This window comes from Pseudonaja textilis, chromosome 7, assembly GCF_049901715.1.
Source record: "Pseudonaja textilis isolate UNSWEBS1 chromosome 7, rPseTex1.2, whole genome shotgun sequence".
NCBI lineage: Eukaryota > Metazoa > Chordata > Lepidosauria > Squamata > Elapidae > Pseudonaja > Pseudonaja textilis.
This window is the reverse complement of record NC_141996.1, coordinates 24089082-24116463: the sequence shown is the minus strand read 5'-3', so window position 1 is coordinate 24116463 and position 27382 is coordinate 24089082. Positions and strand designations below refer to the sequence as shown.

At 32.3% G+C, this 27382-nt stretch overlaps 1 protein-coding gene across 2 annotated transcripts in view; it reads right to left on the bottom strand.

The window, feature by feature from the left end:
• Positions 1–27382, bottom strand: part of LOC148125269 (neurobeachin-like) — a 178710-nt gene that overhangs the window by 149077 nt on the left and 2251 nt on the right. For both annotated transcript variants that reach the window (XM_087937243.1, XM_087937244.1), the window contains exon 2: positions 12149–12273. The gene's annotated coding sequence lies outside the window, so the exon portion shown is untranslated. The remainder of the gene's footprint in view (positions 1–12148; positions 12274–27382) is intronic.

The following is a 27382-nucleotide window of genomic DNA, read 5'->3' as shown; positions in this document are numbered from 1 at the left end:
ATAAATTTGTACTTCAAAATATATTTTCAAATCTTTACAAAAAACAGATGTCATATTTTGGACAAAGACAGTTAGGATTATTAGGTTAATATTATGTAGACTTCAAAATAAAAGATATAACCTTAAAAATGAAAGTATCAAACTGAATGTCTGTTAATAACAACCTGATAAAGCATATGTACTAGAAATGCACAGTCATTTGGTCAATGAGCAGTTTAACAACTTATATCAATCTTCTTGAAATGAATTTTGTTTTACAATATGAAATATACAGTTTTTAAAGGATTGCTCGAGTCCTTTAGTATGATTGAAACTGCAAGTTTTTGTCATTCTTCATCATTCATTTATCTAAATGAAAATGTGGGACACCGAAAGCTGCCCTTCAATCAATGTATCCTTTATAAATTAGAATTCCATTTATCAAAATTACAGAAAGAATTATAATGTCACAGGGGGCTGGCTCATTACAAGGCTTATAAACACTGTTCTTACAAAGAAATGGTTTAACACCTAACAAATCAAACATTGATCGGGCATAGAATTTATTTGAGATCATCTATCTTCAGAAAACATGCTATACTGAATGGACTTTTGGGCCCCACTATACATTCATCAAAAAATTAACAAGCAGCTTCTGTAAACCACTGTATTACCTTGTATCCTGAAATACACAATATGTTCTGAGCAGATTTGTTATAGATATTCTAGTTATAAATTTTAAAGAGAATGTATATAAAGATTCTCAAAAGACAGATCAATATTTTTCTTTTTCAAAACAGAAAGGCATGGAATCAGTTAAAATGCATTTGCTTTAAATTATGCATAGCTAATAATACTAACCCTGAATATGATATAATAAAGGCCAACATTATTGTGACTATTTAGCATTTTTATAATAAAGCATTCAGATTAAAAATTGATATTACTTTTGGTGAAGATAATCTCTGTGTGATAAGGCAACCAATAAATAAATATGTATATACCTGTGCATATGTATATATGTATATTATCATTAACATTTTATAATGGAATACTGCTAATAATAAGGTTCTTTAATTATGATCAATTCTACTAACATTTGTAAGGTTTTGGACCTTTATTTTTATTTCATTAAACATTGGCCAGGATCCTAACTGCATTTTTGAATAATGGTTGGGTTTGTCTTCTGTTATTTTTCATTTTATTTATTTTTAGTCTTTAAATATATCAAGAATTTTGACTATTCAATATTGAAATTGGATAACCTCTTGCAAATTCCTGTTACACTTAGCAACAGAAATAGCACACTTTAAAATAAAACCAGTCTTTTAATAATGTTTAAATGTATATTTAAATGTTGTAAAATACATCAATAAGTCATGTTACTTAAATGATATAAGGTAGTCAGCATTAAGTAAGACATTAACAAGCCTTGGGATTTATAAAATACTTTCATTATTTTGCAACTTTATTTTAATACATGGCATAAATACCTCTACATTCCTGTTTCATATATAGCATTTAGAGTGTAGTTATTGTGTCCCACATTCATTATTTAATCACAAATATTTTTAAACATATATTTTGTAATATAGGCCTGCCTTCTGAATTTTAATATTAATGGTACTATTTTGGTTATTTTTTTTTCAGGCCATAGCCAAGTAACCAATAAAGAGTTAGATATTTATCTGTTTCTGTTTTCAGGATTTAGACTGTCATAAAGGAATAAAAGATCACTTATATTTTCATTTTAAATTTGGTACACTTAAATGATTGCAAGTGCAGATTCATTTTAATGTACTCTGTCTTAAAATCAGATCTGTATTCTTTTATAGGAACCCAAGAGATGACATTCAAATTTCCTGTAAATGCATGAATCTAATCCCCAAATTACTTTTTGTATACGTGTAGCAACAAAAAAAAATTCCTGGTCTTCTGGAAAACTGCATGCAACTTTAGAGATACTGTATGTCTATTCTTTTTCCCTTACCTTCTTTAAACTTTTTAAATTTCTAAAATAACAATATATGATATTCTAACATTTTTGTACAAGATATAATGTGATAAAACACTACAGTAAATAACCATTGCCATGAATAATTAAGGTTTAGGCCATAGTGACCTAGCCAAATTTTATCAGTCAATCTTTATTATGTTATTTGCTGAAGACTACAACTGTACTAATTCAGCATAAATTTAAATACTCAAAAATGTATATAATTGTACCTATCTAATTGATAGGTACAATTAAAGACAGAAAAATAATGGTTGGAAAATATACCATAGTATGGATCAAAATTAAATTTATTAGGAAATCATAGTATAGACTAGAGAAATAATAAGATACATAAGGTATGTTTCAAACCACTGCACATCTTGTACTATATTAACAGAATTAGCCCTTATGGTTTCATGAAAAATATAGTTGGACCGTAGAAGATATTTTTTAGATATTTCCATACCTTGGCTTATGACTCAAAGACACTAAAGGCACTCACTTGGATCAAAAGGAAGAGTATATTAACTAATTCTATTGATAATATTCATGAGGTATGAACCCATATAATCATTCACTTTCATGGCAAATTTGTCAATTATGAAGTTTTAGTTGGTTATAAGCACCATCTACTTACCAACTTTTTTAAAAAATTGAAATGTATAGTTTTATATAATTAATCAGAAAAAGGGGAATTATGTCCACAGAAGATTATTATTAATAAAATAACAAGAATAAAAATAAAAAATGAATAATTTAGATGCTTTGAAATAAAAGGTATTATTACAGCATAGTATTAAGATTTATAGGCCACCTATCTTGTCTAGACGCAACTTAAAAGTATGTTGGATAGAAAGCCAAAGCTCTTACAAAACCAAACAAAACTGGCCATTTGTTCAATTTAATAAGAAACCTTTCCTCTGTGTATGTGTCTCTATTTTCCCCTCCTCTTTCCCTTTCTCTGCATAAATTTCATAAAGCACGAGAAAACAACCATAAAATAGAAACTTTTTAAAAAAGCATTTGACATATCACATTGATTTGGATAACATCCATATTTTCTTCTCAAATGTCACTTAAACTTATAAATTCTCATTTAGATTCTTCAGGTCACAGCTGGTTCTAGGTATGCAAGCTAAACATCAAAGATTACCTGCTGTGTCCATAACTATTAGAAGCCAGTTCAAGGCTACTTGAATAAATGCACAGACAGTATATGGCTGATTTTAGACATGAGTAGACTGAAGAGCAAAAAAAAAACAACACCCAAAATTTCACATCCAACTCTAAGTCAAACATACAATTCAGTTCAAATAAACTACTCAACTTCATAACTCATTAACATTTATTTGACTTTAAAGCCACTAATTTAATTTTAAAGGTAAAGTGGAAATAAAAGTACAGTTAGTTTAGAAGCTGTGATACTAACCAAAAGAGAATTCTGCTTCTTTCAGAATTCATTCCACAGCTTACTTCAGTGAATTATAGATAAGGCAATTTATGCAGTGATTTTTCTTTCATCTTTGAAGAGGGCTGGCAGAATGGAAAGTTAACTCATTTTAGTGTTACCTAAATGTACTGACAGGAAATTCTAATGTTTCCAAACATCTGGAAATCAGCTTCATGGAGTGATTTCTTTTCTTAAAAAATGCTTTTTCTTATATTTTACAGCTTTGTGTGGCTTCTAAAAGTGTGTCAACATAACTAAAGTTTGTCCCATTAACAATAAAACAATACGCTTAAGTAAAAAATATATTTTACACAATAAAAATGTAAGGTGAAACTTTCATCTTGTTTCTTTCTGAAACTATTTAGTCAGTGTGCAACTTTTACTAGTATTGTCTTAAGTTCTTAAATAGTAATGAGTAGTCTTTTTTAAAATACCATTATTTCACTACCTGATAAAGTATACATTTTTTCTAAGCAATATTATTTTTTGGTTTATTTATTATTGTATTCCTCTACTATAAAGTAAGTGTAAAATAAAGATATTCAAAATATAATCATATGCAGATACTATCAGGCTGAGACTGAAGAATATGGTAAAAAGGCATTTGAATTTCTTCACAAATGGGTGTATCATAAACTAAAAAATTTCTGGCCTGATTCCTGCCAAGCACATCATTATTCTGGTTATTAGCAAAAAAAGAAAAGGAAACCTTGCTAACTGAGTCAGATGATCTAAGAATACATCAGAAGAAAGTACTAACCTTATAGAACTACTGTACATCAGGATGTAAGATCCTAGTTTGATGCACTTCACTAATAAGTTCTTTACAAATTATCAAGAATATCTTAAGTTTTCCTTAGCTCTGTTCTACCCCAAAATTCTAGGGGTTGTAATTGCATGGTTCTTGAGCAGCAATCTGAAATATATTCTAAACCTTTCTGCCAGTTTATCAGTATTATATTACTGTGATCATTAAGGTGATAAAGGCAATAGCATTAAAACCATTGCTTTTCAGAAGTATTCACCATAAGAACTTAAAATAGTTTATGAAGGTGATGTTTAAATTCTTCTTAATGATTTTGTTATGAATTTATTAATATACCTACTTTATTCTTTACTCAAAACCATCCTGAAGTCATAATTGTCCATGACAGATTGAATTCCTACCGTTTATAATGCCTTTTGGTTTTAACTCTATATACAATTCTTCTTCTAAGGAAGAATGTAAGATGTTTCTATTTTTTATCTGTTTATTAGAAAATCAGTAAATAGAGCATTAAAACTCAGTTTGGTAAAGTGGCAGAAAATAAAAACAACTTTTTTGTAAAATGTTTCATGCAACAGTTTTGTTCAGATGTGGATATTAAAGTATATTATTTATCCCTTCTTGAGTGCTTTTCCTTCTGCATTCGCTGTAGAAGTTGATACAATATAATACAATTGTCAGTTAAAGAAAACAGTGATAAACTAAGTAGGAAACTACTTTGATTTATTTCCTATTCTATTCAGTATTTTGTTCCCAGTATAACCTGATGTCAAAAGGACATGCAAAAGAAGGACAGCTTCTCATTTATCTTTCCTGTAAGATATATTAAGTGGCATGACTCTCCTGTAGTCATCACAACTAATAAACTATCTTTGATAGTCTTATACTTCATGACTTTATGGTATTTTTTTTAAAAAAACTACCAAATTTCAGGATTTGAGATTGTGATATTAGTTAACTCTGCACTATTACTATCACTAATTTAGTACTGATTATCACTTATTTATGAATATAATCGCAAGCCTTGTTCTTTAACAAAATTTTATATCCATCCCTCGCTTTTTATATGTTTATTTTTGAAACAAAACAATCCTTTTTTAAATTAAAAGTTCATTTAAAAAAAAGTTTAGTTAAAAAGAAATAGAAAAAAGAACGAAAACTTGTATTTCATACTTATCAATAGTCATTGGTTTACCAATGAATTCATAATATAGTGAATACACTAGCATTGATAATGTTACTAGTTTGGGTAATGAAACGTCTGTCAGAAAACAAGCAAGCTCAAAGAGCAGCAAGGAGCCCTCATAAGAGAATACAAGTTATTATTGTAAGATATCAAGAATCTCTGCCATAGTAACACATATTGCTACATCCTTTGATTAATAGAAAATTGCTTTTCTAAAAGAGATAGATCACACATTACTGATACCATTCCTTGACATTTTCAATAATAGCACTTTTCCAATTTCTTAATGTAATTTTTTCTGACACTCCCCCCTCCCAATTCTTGATACAACCACACTTTCCAATAAATACTCACATTTGAAAATCTTGGTATATAATTGATCATTATATAAACATATAGATCAGTGAATGCTTAAATTTCTTATGCCTCCAGGAGAAAAAAATCAAATCAAATACATTATTTAGGAAGTCCAATATAACCTAAACACAATGTTGGATAGCTGTCAAATCTATAGATTCTATTTCAGCATTTTTAAGAACCTGAGGCCATTGCTATGGTTTTCAGTATCTGGAAGTACTATGGATACATAAAATACCAAAAATTTAATATAATCAGAAGAAATCACTTAACCATTAGTCTCTAAAATGTTCAGGTTCATTTAACACTTTTTTTTGCTGAGACATCGTGAAAACTATATTTATAAAATCCTATAACATGCCAAATTACCAAAAGAAGTTGATTTATTTTGAAAAAGATTTTTAAAGAAAATGAATTAGTATTGCTAAGACTCTCCAAGGTGAATATCTGAAATTATATTTACTATAAGAGATCTGTTTGCCATTTAACATATAAGAGAAAACTACAATTTAAAGAGAGAAAAAGAGAGAGAAAGAAAGAAAAGATCCTATTATAGAATCTAAAATTAAAAATTAAAAGTAATTATTGTAGGTGACATTCCAGAATTTAAGAAGAAATATTGGATTCAAATTATTTTAAAAACAATTTAATTTATATGCTATTTAAAAAAAGAATCTAAAATGTTGGATGTTATCTTTATTCTTCAGTGTTCAGTTACATAAGGAAATTTAGTAGTACCATTTAGTAATGGTTGGACAGATAAAGACATCTGATCTTATATGTTGCAATTATGCTACCAGTGGCATATTTGGATAATTTGACCCATATTATACATATCTTTAATTTCATTGTATCTTAAGCTATGAAAATGCTGTCTTATAACAGAGACCAGAAAATAAAATAGTGACTACTTGTAATTTGGTGCCACTATATTGTAAAAAAATATATGGGAAAAATAACAAACTGCAAAAAACTATTTTAATAATAATTTCCCTGCAATGTATTTTGCAAAGAGCAGTCATAACCAAGTTATTTCCCTAAATAAAACAAATAGTTACTGCTCAGGAGAAAAGGACATCAAGGACACTTGCAAGAAAGAATTGGATCAATATTAAAGTGATTTTCATTTCATGCTTCCCCAACTCCAGTAAGCTGACAATATACTCTGATTATGTGAACTGTCTATGTTCACTGTATGTGAACATAGAAAAGGTTATTAACGGAGGAGGTGGAAATGGAATGCACTTTTTATATTGACAGTTTTGCTAATAGAGTGTACTGACTTTCAAAGCCATGCAGTATTTTCACTATTTAATTTCCACAACATTTTCTTCCTTCATCTAAATATAAGTTTAAAATGTAACTTTAAGAGAAATCTGGTTTATTCTGAAAGACAAAAAGCTTATTAAATATTTATTCCAAAATAACCCAAAATATGCTATTGACTATGTAATAGCCAATTATAATACATTTGCAAATTATGCAATCACAACATAATACAATAAAAAAAATTATTTGGAAATAATGATAAAATTTATTTTAAGGAAAATGTTAACTGTAAATATTAACTTAGATTATTTCAAACTTAAGGGAGGAAGGTACTTTTACAGACTCCCACAATATTCCCCCCCCCCCCGCCCCTCCCAGTTATCACTTTTCTATTTGGTACTTAGTCACACCAATACAATATAAAATCCAAACCCAAAGAAACCTGCAAACAAAAACAAATAATAGGAAGGTTTTTAAGCGAAGCAGGTTTACATGGTTTTCTCATTTTCATTGCCTCCTGTAAGAACATCCTTATTAGATTGAAAAATAGACAAGACTGATGAAACCTAGAAGCCTTTTGAAGACAAAGCATTTTAAAAAAGAGAATCTAGAACAACATCTCCAATGGATAAATTGGTAAGGACCAGCAGGGGACTGCCTTCCACTTTCATCCTTGGAACAGTTTTTTCCCATTCCAATCCTAGTTAATGGAAATGATTTATTTCATTAGTTTACAAACAGATGCGAAGATGAGCATCCAGAGTCAGAATTTGGATTGGCGTATTGAGTAACAAAGTCTCTAATTGTTTTAGAGGTGTCTCTGCGACCTCAATTCAGCCATTCCATCTAATTCTTCTATCCCAGTGCACAAAACAAAACCTTTAAAAGCATGTATTTGTATCGAAAAGGCAACACTGCAAATTTTCTTTCCAAACATTTGAGTTTTAAAGAAATTTGTGAGTCTGGATTTGCATGCTTTGAGATTTGTATGGGCTTCATGTTAAGCTTGGTCAAGCAATCACTCAGCTGGTTATATATATAAACAGTTCTCTATATGGTTCAGGATGATTTTGTAAACTGCCTGTGGCAATAACAAAATTGTTTAATTAACAAAACTACTATAGAAACTGTAATATGAAATACAGTACAATGAAGAGAATTGAATGTGGAATGCTACTTTAAAAAACATTCTGTACAAAATATGTTATACAAACAACTGAAATTTCAAATAGTTGGATGAAAATGAATAAACCTAATACTGTTTAGTTCTCAAGTTCTCAAATTATCTTAAACATTTTCACTACATTTTAATGTTTTACCTCTTTAGTAATACATGTTATTCCTCCATTGAGCAATCCATAGAGAGAAATGTTATTTCCAAAAACTCCTGTATTCCTTGACCAGTTAGTATCATATTACTATTATATACCATGTGTTCATGATCAATACTGATTTAAGTCTAGATTAGTTAGAGAGTGCTCTTTTATTCATCAAGGTCATGTCTTGATGGCTATGCAAGCTTAGATAAATCAGGCATTAAGTAGATGCATCTCCCAAGAAGCTAGAAATTCTCTCATCTACAGACCTCAGCATATCTTGTTATTTATTGCCAAAGAATTGACTGATTAATTTTGTCATCTTTGCTCTGTGATTTTTTACTCAGCTGAGGCTGCCTGCCCTCGTCTGCAATGCCTGATCAGACCTATTTAAGCTGACGCCTTTGATCACAGACCCAGATGAGCTTGCTGACTTAGTCTCTGACTAAACGTTTCTTGGCTGTGATATTTAATCACAACTCCATCCTCCCCAATGATAACTGTCAGTCTGTTCTATACAGAAGCTTAAAGCAGTATTTATGCTACTATTTTCAAAATAAAATTTAAAAAAGCCTTCACTCATCATATAATTCATTTTTTTTCTTTTGTTGTTTCTAGTAAGAAGATATTTCTGGACAGTGAATTACCTTATGTAACTTGCAACTTTACATAACAAAAATCAATGGCTTTATCTATAGAACTTCTTATGTGTGATTCTGGTAATAAAAAAGAGATATAAAATGATCAAAATAAAACTGACGAAAAATCCCTAATGAAAGTTAAGCCCCCCCGGGAAAAAAAAACACTGTGCCTCCAGCTCTTTATTAATCACATTCCAGCACCAGAGGTTGAAAATACATCATACCGCACCAAATCCTTTTTACATGACAACCTCATAAATTATTCAACTCATTAGTATCACCAGGAGGTATAAAAATAACATCAGTGTTAAGGATGTTTTCTTATACAGTTGGGTCAAGTAAAAGTTTTAATATTAAAATCCGTAAGTACAAGCCTCCAAACTACACCTCCTCCCTCCAATCAAGGTAAAAATTCTCTGGACTTAATCTCAGTGAAAGCTGTTTTAAATTCTTCTGGAAGACTGTTCTTAATTTTGATACTGAAAGCTTTAGAAAAAAAAGTACTTTAAAACTGAAAAAGATAACATCTTTCCACTGTGATTTGTAATATAAACAGTAATGACACTATCTACATACAAGGTATCATGGGAAGTAAACGTATGAGGAGAAATATATATGGCCAATCTGTATGAAATTTTCATGATTAAGCTAGATCATGGTCTTTTTTTAAAAAAAAAATCCTTTTAAGCACAATAACAAACAGTTCTCTCATTTAGGGTTTTTGGCACTTTGTGAATGTACTGTACTTTACTGTGGCTTATTGCTCTTGCCCTCTGTTAGTTTCAGACTACAAGTAAGCAAGACTGATTGTGGTAACCTAGACATGGCATATGACAGCAATTTGTATTAAGAGAGCCCTTTTTAATTGTCATGGCATGATGGGTCAGACTTGGCTATTCATACAAAGGAGCATACACATATGTACATATACACACACCAGAGAAGACACAGTCTAGTTCACTGGAGAAGGGAAGTTAAAATCTCTCTCATGTAGCAATCCTTAATAAAGACATTGCTATAAGGGCCAAGGGAAAAGGGGCTAAGAACAGCAGAATGTACCTATATTGTCTATACCAATGCTGTACTTTAAACTAATCCAAAATTACTTTTTTAAAAAAAATGTCCTATTTTTTTTCCTATGGCATCCATTCCCTCTTGTTCTTCAACATAAATTAGAGAAATAGCAATGATATGAACTAAAATAAAATAGCGGTTGTCTTAGGATGACCTGTAACCAGGGGTGGGATTTTACCAGTTTGCACCTATTCGCTAGAACCGCTTGTTAACATTCTAAGCAGTTCAGAGAACCGGTTGTTAGAATAAATTACTGGCCTAATCCTGTAAGGAAGGCAGGAAGGAAACATTCTGGTGTTGCTTACGCCTCTCTGTTAATCCTTATTACATTCTGGGCAGGACTAGACTTCCTGTCTTAGGAACTTCTCTAGAGTTTTTTTCCCCTCCTTTGTTGGTACTTTGCTTGTGTGGAGTGACCATTCAAAGTTACAATGGCACCTTGAAAAAGTGACTTATGACCATTTTTCACACTTACGACTGTTGCAGCATCTCCACAGTCATGAGAGACCAGACGAGGAGAGGCGTGCTTCGATGTGAGTGATATTGACTTGGCCACGCCCAGCCAATAACATGACCACCAAGCCATGCCCACCCAGTCACATGACCACCAAGCCATGCCCACCACCTAAGCCACGCCCACAGAACTGGTTGTTAAAAATTTTGAATCCCACCCCTGCCTGTAACACAATTTTATTTTCAGACTTCTTGGTTGAAGACATACCAAGATTAGTGAAAAATACAGCTTTGCAAGTCAAATGCTATAGGGTTCATATTCTAATATCATCAACAATTCCTGAATGAAAGTATGGAAAATTGCTGCCAGCCAATGATGTATCATTGAAGTACACAGAACAATCTGACATAATACATGGCATAATAAAGAAGCAGTGTCATAAAATCTAAGAATATGCTATATAAAACCTTTAAAATATTTTTATTATTCTAAACAAGTCTGAAGCAGCATTGTTTCAATTATATTTTCAAAAAAGAGTTAGCTGAAACAAAGGGATCTGAAAATAACACGAACCATACTACAGAGGTCAGAGAAAGGCTTTGAATGTAGCAGCTTCCAAGAATTATAATTATGCAATCCTATATGCTACTCAAACATGAGTTCTATGAAATTCAGTCTGACACACCTCAGTAGGAACCATTTTCATTAAAAGCAAAATGAAAATTGATAAGAATTATACTGTGGCACATAAACAAGGATTTCTATTATTAGGCATATAATTACCAAACAGTTTCTTTGTTCTTTTTCATATTTTTGTTCTATTACGGGACTTTTTCTCTTTTCTGCAGTTTCTAACTTTTAATCATTTTTATAAAGTTAAATCATATTAAACAGAGATCAGAGTATATAAAATTACTAAATTACGAAATTTACATAATTCAACCAAACCACAGATATTAGTACTGTGGAATAAATTTCTGGAATAGTTTACATTTCCAATAAATTCAATGAGATTATAAATTCTTTCATTTAAATTTGACATTACATCTATGATAGGTGATTTGCTATTTGCAAATTTAATAGCTCACTCTGACAATGAAAGTTTTTATATATACATATAATTCTCCATACACACTGCCAGCTTTAAGCAGTGCAATAAGTCTCTCTCTCTAACTGTACAATAAGAAATACATTTAAGAGCAGAGTATTTTTCAGAAAGGTTATCTTATTCTCAGTTTTTACCTTCCAAGAATGGGCTTGCCTCTGTATTCTCTAAAATGAAAGAGACTTATAACATTGAGAAATGTGAAAGTTCTTTTATATTAACCTTGTCAGAAAAATAGCCTACCTCTTTCTTTGGATTCAATGAACCATATTTTTTCTAAAACTAACAGGATTATTACTGTATTTACAGTTTTTCATTTATGGGTATACCTTATTCCAATGTCCCCAATCCTGTTTGTATTTAAATATAATATAAAGTGGACATGCTTGAAAACTACTGTTAACTGTATTGAAATGTATTTAGCTATACAAGGTAAATGCTAAATGTAAAAAAATAGAAAATACTATAATAAACATGGACAGATTTCATTCAAACAGAGTCTAATAACAATTCTAACTGCATTTAGGACAATAGGAATGTTACAGTGATACTGACCATATTCTCCAGCAGCTTTGAGCAACGCATCAGAATGGGTGGAACCAAAAGCATTGCGAACAAACCGCCTCCGCCGGCGAAGATCATCTTCCCAGTAATCTAAGCGCCAAAAATCATGCAGTTGGCTAAGGGATTTAAAAAAAAAATCAAACAAAGTAATCAGCATCTACATGTAAATTCTGTACCATTGATTAGGAAAAAATAAAAGTATTATAAAGTATGTGTTTGTTTCAGTGATTACAAACTAACTACAACAAATATATGAATTCTTAAAATAAGAATATTCAATAACTTCTTTGCTTTCATTTAAATATTCACAGATTCTGCCTCCCTGTCTCAGAATATTTTGCCTACTAAAAAAAACCCCATTAATCAGAGGAAGCCCATTAACAAATGCAGTATCAAATTACAAGTATTAATGATACAACTTGCTTGTTTTTTAGTGTTTTTAAAAAGAATTGTAAATCATAGAGTAGACTTAAGAGCAAATATTTTTCACTTTAATCACTACAATCCTTTAGAAGAGTAAACTTAAAAGTATAAAAAACTGGCTCTTGAAATCTGTGGAGTTATGATTAAAATAATGCACTGAAATATTCATTGAACTAATTCCCCATTGCCCCAAGCAACCTGAGAAAATTGCAATTTTATTCATTATTAATAACACAGAATTAGAGTGAAAAAATCCACTATGTGGTAATTGTATAGGTAAATTATTATTCCAACACCAACAGAGTCCTTAGATGATTTTATAGCTTCCAGCTAAAACAAGCCATTAACAACCATAGCCATGTTCATGTTACATTGCTGTTTATATTCAGAATCTATATTAAATTTCCACATAATGACTCAGAATCTATTGTTAATCTGTATTCTATTGAAAATGCAAATATGTGCATTCATTTGACAGAAAATTACTATTTTTTTTTAGTATACATGAGACTTTCAAGAATCTGAAAATTAACAATTCAGCATCAAACCAAAATGGAAACAATTATCATTTTGGATAATAGCATGATGCTGATGGATGATCAAGTCGTGATTGTACTCTTATTGGGTGGTCATATAAAACCTTTAAATAAATAAATACTATTCTTTCAATATGATGTGGGCATTTTTCTCAGTAACTGCATTATTAAGGAAAATTAATTTACTGAGATAAATAAAACAAGTTTATTTACATAATTGTAGGGAGTAATTTGTAATTAGGGAATGGGAGGTGCTTATCCCTCTCTTATACAAATGACCTTTTACCCAATGGCTAATATTTTTATAATTAGGCTGCAGAAAATATTTGACCACATCCTGTGATTTTTGTATGAAGAAACTGGGGCCACAAGGTTAAATATACTTCCAACTGATCGTTCCCTTATATTATACCCCCTCCCAATGATTATGAAGTGAGAAAGAGTGGAGCATCTGCTTCAATATGAATCCAACTATCATTTAAGACGACCTACTGCAACTCTCTTGAATATCCCACTGCTTTAGGAATATGCTTAATAATTCCATGCATTAGAATTTTCTAATTACTGGCAGTCTCTATGTGGAACTTACAAGATGTTCTCAGTCATTATTATTATTATTTGCAAGAATTGTCTTTAAAACAAATATGGAGCACTTCATAGCCTGCACTTCATAGCCTATGAGTGCACTTCATAGCCTGCAATGCAATTGTTGAAATGGTATGAGATTAAGTATCACAGTAATCTTTTTATTTATTTATTTTTTAATTATGTTCAGAGTAACTAACAAACTATACATAGTTGCAGATGTGCACTTTATTATGTTTACTTGAAATACAGATTACTCTGCTTCTTGAAAGTCCAAATATTGCTTCCAGAGGGTGTAACAGGAAAGCCGTTGCTTGCATGATTCTGATCTTTGTATATGTAGACATATCCCAGCATCTGATTAACTTTTCTAAGGACTTCATTGATACTATACTAAGTACTAGTCTATGGCATGTTTTTAACAGAATAACAGAGTTGGGAGGGATCTTGGTGGTCTTCTAGCCCAGTGAAAGCCAACTGGTGGGCTGCAGCCCACTGGTGGTCCGTGAGAAAATTTTGGTGGGCCGCAGCATACTGAAGACCAGATGGCTGGCGGGGAGATGGGGCAATCCTGCAGTCTCCCTAGCAAACCCATGTTGTGGCTGCTGCATCCTGCCTTAGCCCATCAAGAAGGCCGAGCAGCAGCGGGAAGAGCACGGACCTCCTGAGCCGCAGGAAGCAGCTGTCAGCAATGCCCTCAGGTGAAGATGTTGCAAGGGGGAGGCTCGATCTCCCTCTTCTTCCTGTAAAATAAAAAAGCTTCCTCTCATTTGCCAACTGGGAATCTTCAGAAAACCCACTTGAGAGATGTCTTGAAATACTTTTCTTGTTTGATTTCATGTTTAGCATCTTTACAATGTTCTAATATTGATTCTTGTGTGTGTGGTGTTTTTTTTACCGGCTCTCTGATTTTGTTTGTTTGTTTGTTTCTTCAGGAGGAATGAAGCCATTTCCTTCACATATTCATCTGTAACATCCACACAGGGCAGATATCAGTACAGAAAGAAAGGCACCTATCCAAAGCCTATCCATTGCAATTGTTTTGCATAATATTTGGTTCTTTCAATGAACATTTCCAGGAATATATTTTTATGGAGCATTCTGACCAGCTTCAAGGGCAAGTTAAAATTTTGTGGTCTTCATTTAGATTGAACAATTTTGATTGTGAGAAATTACTATAAAGTTTCATGGCTTGAGAATTGCAGGTTATTGCAGGTTCATCTCCCCCAATTATCCTTGAAAATAAACTGGGTATCATGTGTATAACTGATTATGAGTGGACTGCATTTACAGAATCTGCCAGTGTTGTGGGGGGGAGATACATTATATTGGCATTTAAAATAAAGACAAAGTTTATATTAAATATAATGCATGCAGAAAACAAGAAAATGCCAATTCCTGAATATAAACCCAGTTCAAAATCAGATATTGCATGATTGACATGGCAGATGGAACAGAGTAATACCCTGGTACACTGTATGTGCCTTCTGTCCCACATGATAATTCACTGTATTTCTAAAAGTGATAATTAATGCAAATTGATACCCAGCATGATGGAACCAGTACATTGGCTTACATAAGACAAGAGAGATAGCCAATAAATCATATGTATTTCTAGAAATGAAAACAATATTATGAATAAATAATATTTTGTGGATTTTTCTTAATACTTGCAAGAAGCTTACAAAGCCAGTTGTGTGAGAATATGAATATATATATATATATATATATATATAATAAACAGCATGATATATATAATATAAGTTTGTCAATACCTTTTAAAAATTATTGAAACATTTAAAAATTCTGAAACAAAATGTCGTGATCCATTTTTTTTCAATTTAGCCAAATCATTTATTTAAGTATTTATGAAATTTATATATTATCTCTCAAGTCATGCTCTAGAAATTTACAAATATATAACATAAAAGTAAAGGTAAAGAGAAATGTTTCCCTGTCCAGTTGCGTCTGACTCTAGGGCGCAATGCTCATCTCTGTTTCTTGACTGCGGGAGCTAGCATTGTCTGCTGGTCATGTGGCCAGCATATGCCAAATCTGCACGGAACACTGTTACCTAACCACCAAAATTGTACCTATTGATCATTTTCATGCTTTCAAACTTCCAGTTGGGGAGGAGTTGGAGCAAGGAACAGGAGTTCCCCAATATGCGGCACTCAGGTCTTGAACCCAGGCTGTCAGCTTTCCAGCTGACAAGTTCATTGCACCCCCATAATAAAAGTACAATGATAATAATGTTATTTGATCTGCTTATTGAGATTAAAAGCTGTTGAAAGTAGTATAGAGTTCTATGTTACTATACTGGGGAAGGGAAAACCAAGAACAGCAAGAAAAAAAATATTCCTGTAATAATATAGGGTCAACCTGTCCAAAGAATTTTTGAAAACAACTGTATTTGTAAGACTTACTTAGATGACAACAGAAACAGGGCCACACAGCCTTTGTGGGGATCTATTTCATACAACAAGGATAACATAGAGAAGCTTGGTCTCTGAAATTCCACAAAATGATGTAATTTTAAAGATGGAATTGAAGCAGGACTATTCTAATAGATTTGGAAATCTTGTCTCATCTGTATTACATTATTTAAGGCCAAAGTTATAGGCTCCAGGAAACCCAGTTGTGTGTTCACAAGAATACACAAGAATTAAATTCTTGTATCCACAGAATTTTATAGTCCATAAAATCTAAATTTCTAAAAACAATACTACACATTCCTTTATTAAGCTTGTGATGGTCTAATATGATTAGAGCTGAGCTGCATCTCTTTTGAAATTTTATTTTAGAAATTTTGGGGGCAATGTAGATTAAATTCACACTGCAAAAACTAATTGACTAAAATCAGAATCTGTATACGTTGTTTGTTATAACCAGTCTTACTTGTGCTGTATCCTGATAAACCCTGGCAGAATTTAAATAAATGATCTGGGAGTTGAATATCCAGGTGGATATGGGCAAAATTTCCCATCTTTCTTATATCAAAATCATCCCATGGACATTATGTAATTTTAAGCATATGCTTTAATTGTTATGAACGTTTTACTGTATGTTTCTGTGGTCTCAGATTTCATAAATAACTGTTTTCCTTAATTATTTGTTACAGTACATATAAGCAAGAGAACAGGAAACTTTCTGTTGTTGGCAGAAAGAGAACAGGAAACTTTCTGTTGTTGGCAGAGATTTTAGAGGTATTAATGTGGAAGTGAGAAAATTTGGAAGTCCCATTTGAGGAAATTCTAGTTCAATCATTTTTCCTTTGTGCAAATATTAGCATTATATCAAATTACAAAAAGTAATGTCTGTTTCTTTTAATAATGAAATATTAGACCTAGTAGCTTATAAAGAAGCTATTTCTTTAAGTGCAGTAGAGACAACTGTTTCAGCTGTATAAACTTGAGAACAGGCAAGTCCCAAATGTTTCCAAAGAAGGTACAAAAAACTTTATGGCTGACATTTATGCAACGAATGTCACACAAAGGATACGGCTGCATTTAACTTCCATCAGTTAGCAGTTGTCTTATGCACTGAAGCATGAGGGCTTAATATTCCTTTAGAAAACCTATCCAGTTTTATCAGCTAATACCATACTTACAATTATTTAATTCTTAACATTCTTTTTGTTTTGACAAGAAATGAAGCACCTCAACAGGTTAATTCTGCTGTATGAAATTCTTTCAATTGGATTCCTAAATTTTCACTATAAAAGTAATCATAAGTGCAGAATACCTAAGAAAAACTGGTTTCTTTCACATTGTTCCTGTTTTAATTATATATTAAGATATTAGCTATTATTGTACAAATATAGAATTAGAAGAGGTATTTAGGCCACTGAGTCTAAGTGCAGGAATTAAAATAGAGATAGTTTTCACTTACTGACTACCAATAGGACCAGCAACTCTATTGATTAGTAATGCAACTATAAAGCAAAATATAACGTGACAGCACCAACTTATATTCTAAGTTCCAACTCTGGTCATTAAGCAAATCTCCCACAGTCATTAAGTATGATGCCAATAACTTATGACTTCCTGACAATAACTTATACTTCCTGCCAGCTTTCCCATTGACTTTGCTTGTTGGAAGCTGGCTATGAAGGTCACAATAATGATCATGTGATTATTGAACACACTGACCATTGTAAATGTGGTTGCTAAGTGCCTTATTTATGATCATGTGTCTGCAGGTGGGAACGCTGTGAAGGTTGCAACTTGAGGACTGGCAATAAATCTCCTTTTTCAGTGACTTTGTAAATTCAATGTTGAATAAGTGATCAGTAAGCTAGGCCTACTTGTAAAACATTCCAGAAAACTATCTGCAATTTGCCTCAGCTTGAACTATCTAACAACAGAAAGAGCACACTTTTGTTTGTTGAACTATTATTTTAGAATAGAATTTGCTTCCCAAAATTTCAATCTATTACTACATGTCCTATACTCAAGAACAGGATGAACAAGTCTTAACATTTTTCTTTGAGATATCCTTTAATGATCTGACAGGCGTTACCATATTCTACCACCTGTCTTGTCCTACAAACTGGAACTAGCCATTTAGGAAAGGGCAGCTCTCAAACATTCCCAAGTTTTCTTGGTCACATTCTGAACCAAGTCTTCACCTTCTTCCTTTGTAAAGCCATCCTGTTTCCAAACAGTAATGGCAGTTATGATTTCTCTTCTCCAATCAGCAATGATGATGAATTGCTATGTCTTTCCTTCCTTGCTGACAACATTACCAAAAAAAACCTCTGAGAAGAATGTGGTCAGGCTATAAAAATAAATCTCGCTCTCTAATTTTCCAATCTGTTGCATTCTCTGACAATTCTAGCTCACCATTTGTTTTTCCTGTTTCTCCTCACTTTTACAACATTCACATTGCTCTCTTTTCACGTCTTTCCTTCTCTCTTTCCTTCAGTTCCAATTACCCACCATAATGTCTTTTATCTCCTTTTCCTTTCGTGCATTCTCAGCTTTTCATGAAAAACATATCTTCTACCTTCCACTCTTTTCCCCATTTCTCTCATTCCCTTCTCCCATTTCTGAATTTTCTACCTCTTACTCTCCTGGCACTAAAAAATTATCCAGGTTTCAAAGTTACCTCAAAACCAATGAATCTTGGGAGTCTTCTTAATCCTGTTTACTCCACTTTCCCCAAAACAAAATTAGTTTGCACATAAAATTGCTTTGTTCTACACCTGGCGCCTCAGGCTGCTGGAATAAAAATCAACATACATTATTGTAATGCCAACAATCTTTCTTGTTAAACATTGTTGCAACCATAGTTATTTATAAATCCTTTGGTAAAAATCTGCTATGTTGATACATGATAATCATCTTACATCACTAAGAATGATTAAGCATCTGGACCCTTAATAGAAAATTTTACCACTGGGAATTCACTGATTTTAGAAGAAATTGGTCTCAATTGTAATCATAATAGAATAACAGAGTTGGAAGGGTCTTTGGAGGTCTTCTAGTCCAAACCTCTGCTCAAGTGGGAAACCAGATATCAATTCTGACAAATCCAATGTCTTGGATTTGTCCAATCTCTTCTTAAAATTGGACCTAGAAGTTACAAATTTCCCATCTTTCTTTAGAATAACACTCAACAATTCCATTTTTTTTCTATTTTATAAATGAATGTAATAGAAAATAGTAGATAACAAAACTTCAAAACCTTGAAATGGAAAATCAGATTGAAAACAATAAATAAATTAGGAAATGCACTATTAAAGTTATATATGTGAAAAAAGTTCCCTGCCTAACACTGTTTAAACATTAAACTATGTAGAATTACTGTAATTAATTGCATAATAGAAAAAAACATTATAATTAGAATTTTCTACGTTAAGTAACAAAGTTCATACTCAGTGCCACTGTAAGATGATCGTTTTAACAATTTATTCTCCAAGGAAATGTAACTACTGGAAGCTGTTAAAATTACTTTAAATGTTAACATTAAGGAAATTTAAAGAGGCAGTGCTGCTGAAACTGCCACTGTTCAAAAGATGAACATTGAACTTTGCCATAAAGGGGGGAAAAAAACCCTTGAGCACAGATAAATCTTCTTCTATGGAAGGAAAACATCAGAAAAGAAAATATTGCTAACAGATGTATATGGAAATGATTTAACTCAAAATATTTCTTCTGGATGAAGAGAGTCAGAATATTGGACACAATTGTCTTTTGTTATGAATATGAAATAGAAATCATCCACAATTTTGCCATGACCAGAAATTTCATTAACTACTAAGAAAAAGTCAACCTACTATATTATGAAAAAAGGAAAAGGAAAAAGGAATGACAATGTAAGAACACAAACCCACATTTTAAAATACTGTTTTAGTATTTTAAATTTCTTTGTAATTTGAAGTAATGCATACTTGGCATTTCTATACAAGTTTGACAAATTGTTTAAAGGGAACAAACTTTCTTAATTTCACATTTTTCCAATTATGAGTTCAATTGTCATAAGACTGTGCTGTCAAATTTGATTTCATTGAGGACCACATCAGGGTTGTGTTTGACCTTGGGGCGCTGGGGTGGGTGTGGCCAGGATGGGTGTGGATAGCTTGATGTCACTCGTGTTGGGGACATCTATGGTGGCCCAAGAGCTCTGCCAGAGAAAACAGGCTCCCAAGCTCCTTTTTGGCTGCGATGGCCTCCTGCAACCCTCTGCCAGTGAAAACAGAGCTCCATTTTCAATGGCAGAGGCACCAAGGCTGGTCATTCTCTGTTTCCAGAGCAGCCTTGCAGGTCAGATCTAAGCATTCAATGGAATTCCTAAACCTCTGTCATAAGACTATATAAATTAGTATTTTGTCAAATTATTTTATATATGCAAAAACTGAGCTTACAAAATATACATTTTCTCAGTTCACATAGTTCTGTATTTATATTTTTTTAATTGATGATGCTTTTGAATCAGTATTGACTCCAAGAAATTCCCAGACAAATCTCTGAAGCTTTATTGGCAGGATTTTAGAAGTGGTTTGCTAGTGCCTACCTACATAACATGGGATTAGGGACTGCTTTATTCCCATCATCTCTACCTGTCCCATTATGAGAGACATGCTCTGGCACGGGGGCTCGAAAAGTAATCAAGCCTGCTATTGGCAAATAGTATTTTCGGGAGCTACTCAATGTTAGTTAGCTGGGAATTAAATATTTTAATTTTTATTTAAATGTACATGGTTTTATATTGAATTTTAATTTCTTTTAGCCACTAAGGAGCAGGATAGGTAGCCATATTAATTTATATAAATAAATTAGCAAACAAACTAATAAATGCTAACCATGGAGTAAGAAAAAAAGTGTAATACACTATTTTCTTTTGTCAGAGTACACAATGTTTATTAATTGTAGCAATTTATTTATTTTTTAACAGATATATATATATATATATACAATCTAAATCTGCAGGAAACATTAGATAAATTATATGATGCAATAAAAGTGTAGACCTATTAGATAAAACTAAGGTGTGTTTGACTGATAGAGAAAATGGGGTGAAGAATAAGTTAGAACAGCATTATGTGCCCCCTCCCACTCCTCAAAAAGCCTACAGCAAGCAAATGAATTTGTGTATCTCCGGAAAATATTTAGGGACAAGAATATGATGGGTCATTTTTCAGCCATGCAAATGCCAGCAATACATAATAAATAATGGATTTATTTATTATTTTATGGATTATTTTAAAGGAAAATGTAACCTTGAAAAAATGTATAAAGCATGTACAGGACATTGTGAATTTTGTTATGGTTATTTTAGAAAAAAATAGAAGTTGACTGCAATGAAATGAAACAAACAAAATTTAAAAAGTTATGATATTTATGTAGTTACTTACCAAGCACATCTACATTACATTAAAGTAATCAAAATATATTTATACGTATGTTACAACTTTTGAGCAAACGCTAATGTTTGTAAATTTAAAGTTGAAAAATTTGACCTGCCCTACAAATGAAAATGTGGCACTTAAGAAAAGGTGTGGTTAAAAAAAATTAGAGAGTACAAAAACGAGTGAAAGTGATTTAATACAAATATGAACAACCAATATAAAAGAAGTATATCAAAAGTCTGAATGAAGACTAGATCACAAATAATTATACAATATAAAGGAAAAATAAGTTGGTTAAAAGAAAGGGGGAAATCATGACAGATCTGGTTGGATGGAGCTGAAGAGAGGAAAAACTTAAAGAAATGGGTTGAATGAATCAATGTAAGGCCCAGTGAAATAAGGATGGTTTGAACCCCCAGTGCCCCATTTTGGATGGCAAAGGGCTGCAAGAGGCCGCCCAGATTGAAAACGGGACATGGGTTTGCGCACAGACCTCCATGCTCTGTTTTGGCTGCCAGAGGTACCGCGGCCGGTTCTTTGCTATTTCCAGGACGGCTCTGCAGGCCAGATATAAGCACCCATGGGCCGGATCTGGCCCGCAAGCCTTGAGTTTGACACCCCTGCATTACACAGTTCTTGTCTGGTTGCTCACTAACCTTGATGGGTTAAATTTCTTCCTGAATTGTGGAAGATTTCACTCTACAATTAGAATTTGTGAGTAGGATACCTTTCTTTCCTTCCCCAGAGTCAGCTGTTCCTCCCAAGAAAATTTAAAAGAAAAAATCTTTACTTAATTTTTAAGTAGATAATACAAATATATCTAAAAACAAAAATGAACCCATACTGATATTCTGTACATTGCTATATAGCAATTCAAATACTGAAGTTAATAGTATCTCACTGATGGACTCATATTTGTTCAACAGTAACTTATCATGGATCATGAATAAAGACTTTTTTTAATATAACACTGTTTTAAAAAATATCTGCTATGCAGTTTTAGGACAATTGTACAGAGTTTAGATTAATATTAATTTTACTGATTAGTCTCTGAAAAATATTAAAATGCAGATTGTGCTTGATTTCTGATGACTTTGTAGACATGTCTATATAATCTTCTTGGCAGAAATACAGTTGAGTTTGCCACTCCCTTTCAGGAGTTTTTAAAAAGCTTTCCAATGAAGTTTAAGGCTTTGACATTTTCTAAAGGTTTCCCACTCAGGTATTATCCAAGCCTGACTCTGCTTAGATTTTGAACCCAGCCAAGGTCCACAGCTTGCAAAAAGTAATAATAAAACATAGTTGTTTTTTTGCGTTAATTATATTTGGCCAAGTTGGTTTGTGATTTTTGAATTTACTTTTTTTACCACAGTACAAGAGTTTAATTTGCCTTAAATTAAATCCATTGGATATAATTTTTAAACAGTTTTAAATTGTAGGGTTTGTTTGTTTCTCCCCCCTCTCTCCCTCCCTCCCTCCCTCCCTCCCTCCCTCCCCTCCCTCTCCCTTCCTTCCTTTCTTTCCAGTAATTTCAGGACTGCATTTTCTGAGAGCCCAATTCATTGCTTGCTGCCTTCTTAGCCACAGCTGGCCTCTTGCTGTTCACAGCTGAAAAGTGAAATCAATGCCTGCCCTAACAAAAGGCAGATGAAAGTCATTCTGATCATGTATAGTCATTTCCCGTAATTTTATCAGCTTACAATTATTTATATGAGCTCTGGAAATGATTGGTTGTTCCTCTAAATGTAATATTAGTTTTTTATATTCTAAAAAACGTATAAAGTATATGTGCAGCTCAGTAAAAGTTTTCTAATCTTTCACTTTGTTATAAAGTAGTATCAACATTCTAACTAAATTACAAGATTGTAAATTCGTTGCATAGATTTTGCTTCAGTCATAAACTAGTGTTATTATCTATTTAATTTTTTTCCTACTGTATATAAAGCTTTAAAGGGGAGATACTTAATATGCTAGTCCTTACAATATATTCATTGACCTCAGCTACTAAACTTTTATTTGAGGAAGTTGTGTTAGCCAACCTATGTTTTTAGCTCGTGGCTTAGCTTGCAGTTTAATAATCTGAAGGTCGGAGAATAACAATGTATTTGTTGGAGAATAATATTTCCTATTTTAAATGGTTCTTGCTTTGGTTATAGACATTTATTATCGTCATCAAAAATGTAATAGTGGAATAATTTAAAATGGGTATAATGGTTTATTGGATTTTTTTTTAAGAGAATAAAGTGGTCTCTTTTACAAATGGATCAACTGCTAGCTAAATACAGGTTTGTTTCAACTAATTTTGCTTTCTATTGCTCACAATCACATTGAAATGAAATATTGCTATATAGCTTAAAATTAGAACCAGACTTTTATAGCTTCAAGTAATTATTTACCTACTAATTTCATAATTTCAGCAAAGGTAATATTGAGTTTAGATAAGTAAAACATTAAAACTAGGAAAAGAAAACAGATTGCATATATGACTATCCTAACACCACTCCTAAGAAGTTCAGAAATTATCTTACATTTTATTTTATATTGATATGATCTTTAGATTTTCTATTTTTTGATACCTTATCGTACACAGTGGTTTTATATGATCTTATCAAATTCTTTCACAGATTGTCTGAGACACAGATTAATGTGCCTCATATAAAGATACGTAACAATGTGTTGAAAGAAGAAACAAGCCTACTCCAGCTATCACAAGCCTCACCAAGAGAAGCTTATAAATTTCCTCTATTCCACACATGGTGCCAGTTTAGTAAACCTTTTAGACAAAAAAATAAAATAAAGAAAACTGTATACTTGTATGGTGCTAGAAGCATAAATCAAATAATGTACTTCAACTGTTTACTCTTTTTTACTATTTTCTGCTAAAATTACAGATCATTTATTCTTTTTCCATATTCTTTGCTTTTACAATTATAACCTTAGCAAATGCTATGGCGCTGATCTTAAAGTACTGCATAGTATAATTAGTAAGCCTGGATAACTGCAACAGATTTCAGATTAATGCTCATTGTTTTTAAGTGTCATCATTAGCATTGTTATACTTGATAAAATATACTACTCTTAAAACAGTTACACCTCTCCTGATGTCAAGACCTTCAGAAAAAAATACTTTTGTTATCTCGTGGTTAATAATACCCAAAATTATCAATTACATTCTTCATGTGATTTTATTTTATCTTACCAATATTGTTTAAATTAAGTGCCTTTCTACTGCAGATAACATATACTTTACCTCTTTCATTGGTTCCACTACACTTTCAGAAGCAAATTAATATACCAAAACATTTAAACAAAAGCTTCTGACATCAGAAATTGTTTTATTTTTATTTTACATGTGCATTCAACATTCCTGAAACATGTAACATACCCTATCTGCACAACCAAAATATTCCACATTGTTTCTTATATATATTAAATTGTGTTTAACATTTTAAACTCTGAATGCCTTCTTATAATATTGTATGAAACAGTTTAGAGACAATGTAGAACAATTAAAAATATGCCAGTTGTGATCAAAGAACTATGCAGAAGAATGAATGATTTATGAAAATGGCTAAATTCTCTAAATTTATCCTATAAGCAGAAAGGCAAAAGGTCATAGTCCAATCTATAAATATCATAGTAACAATATGTCATTTGTGTTATTCAGTAAGCTAAAAACAGAAAAAAGAGCTATAGCTTCAAGCATTAAGAAAAAATTAACAGTGAGACTAATTGGTGATAAAATATATGCTTACTTGGTATGGAATCTCTGTTGATGAAATATGAACAGACTGATTCACAGCTAGCAACATAATTTTTAGAATCAAATCTATGGAACTATCTCAATTCTTCAGTAATTTTAACAGGGCAATAATAGATTTGACTTGATATTTACCTTTAAGAAATACAAGAATTACTTCACAATGTAACATTATTGAAGTTATTATTGCAAGACAATATTATTTTCATAAAGACTATAGAATCTAAGTGAATCCCATTCTCTGCTATGGCAGTTCACTAGTGCCAGTCATATTTACTTAGCCTAACCTACTAAAGCTGTGGCCCCCAACCTTTTTTGTGCCACGGCCCGGTACCGGCATCACAAAATGATCTGCGTCCCGGTACCGGCATCAGCACGCATGACAAGGCAAGGCGAGCCGAGCGACCGGCCAGCCAGCCGTCCCCCGCTTCTCCCTGCCACCTTCAACTCCTCCTTTGTACCTTTGTCGATGGGCTTCGGACGGCTTCGGGACGGTCGCTCGGCTCGCCTTGCCTTGGGTGCTGAAAGAATCCTCGCGCTTAATTTCATTCGAAGCTGCCCCCCCTCAATGAAACTAAGGCGCGAGGATTTCTTCAGGACCCAAACGCCGCTTTCCAACCGGAAAAGCTCACCAGAAGCACTTTCTCGTCAAAACAAGATGGCGGCGCTCAGCAAACCGGCGGCCCGATAAGAAATGTTCCACAGACCGGTACCGGTCCGTGGCCCAGTGGTTGGGGACCCCTGTACTAAAGTACCTCATCGGTTACTATCATTAGAAAAACCTGAAGGACAGAACACTATGTATGTATGTTGCTTTCAGCTCTCACAAAACAGATAGGCAGTTGAATGATTATGCCAATAGATCTAGTAGCAATTTTTTTAATTTTTGTGTTAATAAAGAAAATGCATTACTATTTTAAGAGGCTTAACATTTATGTAGATCAGAAATGCAACAAGAATCTTGTTCTATCAAGGACAAGGCTGTTCAGTTTAACAAAATATGAGTGAAGGAGATTCAGAAAGGAATAAAAGTAGTTCATTTCATTACAAAATAATTATAATGTGCCTCTATGTTACTATTTATATCAACTGTTAATAGATGACACTATTAACCAAGGGAAACTGAAATACTTCCATCTAGATCAATACATGCCACATTTTTCTCCAGCAAGTACTAATTATCCATCAGAAGAATTCTTAATCAATATTTTAAGTTAACTTATGATTTGGAGTAATCAACAAATACTATACAACTTCTTTCAGAAGAGATTTGGGTTTCTAAGTCATAAGATACATAGAGCCATTTGTCTCATTTTTTTAAAAAGGAAGTGCACATATGAATTTAACAATTGAAACTATTCCTTCAGAACCGTAATTGGTATTTAGAATAATTGTTAAATATCACAAAAACAAATCAAGATGTCCTCATTTATTAAAGCAATGCTTTCTGCCATATTAAAGTAGAATTTATTTTAAATATCAGGAATCTAATGCAAATATAAAATGGGAAATAAAATTTGTTTCAAGAACTTTATTTGTGAAAATATTCCCATTCAAAAGTTTCTTTTCTCTCTCTCTCTCCCCTTCTCTCTCTCTCTCTCTGTGTGTAACAAATTGGCTACAGAAGGTAAGCTTAGCCTTATAAACCAATCTAATATATAAGAAAAGGTTAAAGGGCATACAAAAATCACTACTTCACTGAAAAAATCTGACATCCAATTTTCAAGCTGATTTATCAGTAGAAGGCTAAAATTGATAGTTGCCACTGGTAGGTAGGTTGCTGTCTGAAAAAGCTGCTACAAAGCCTGTAGTTTTGATTTAGCCACATAGATCAATATAAACCTATACTGTTTCAATTTTACAAATATTGATTTTCTGATATAACTTCAGGAAAAGAACATACATCATCAGCTTACAGAAAATAATCTTGAAATTTATTTCATAAACTTTCATTCAAAAAGGTTATTAAAAGATATGTGAAATACAGTAAGAGAGTCACTGCTAAAATAGAATGTAATATCCTGGTATTTTAAACTGTGAATAAATTGTTATGAAGTCAGGATGCTGAG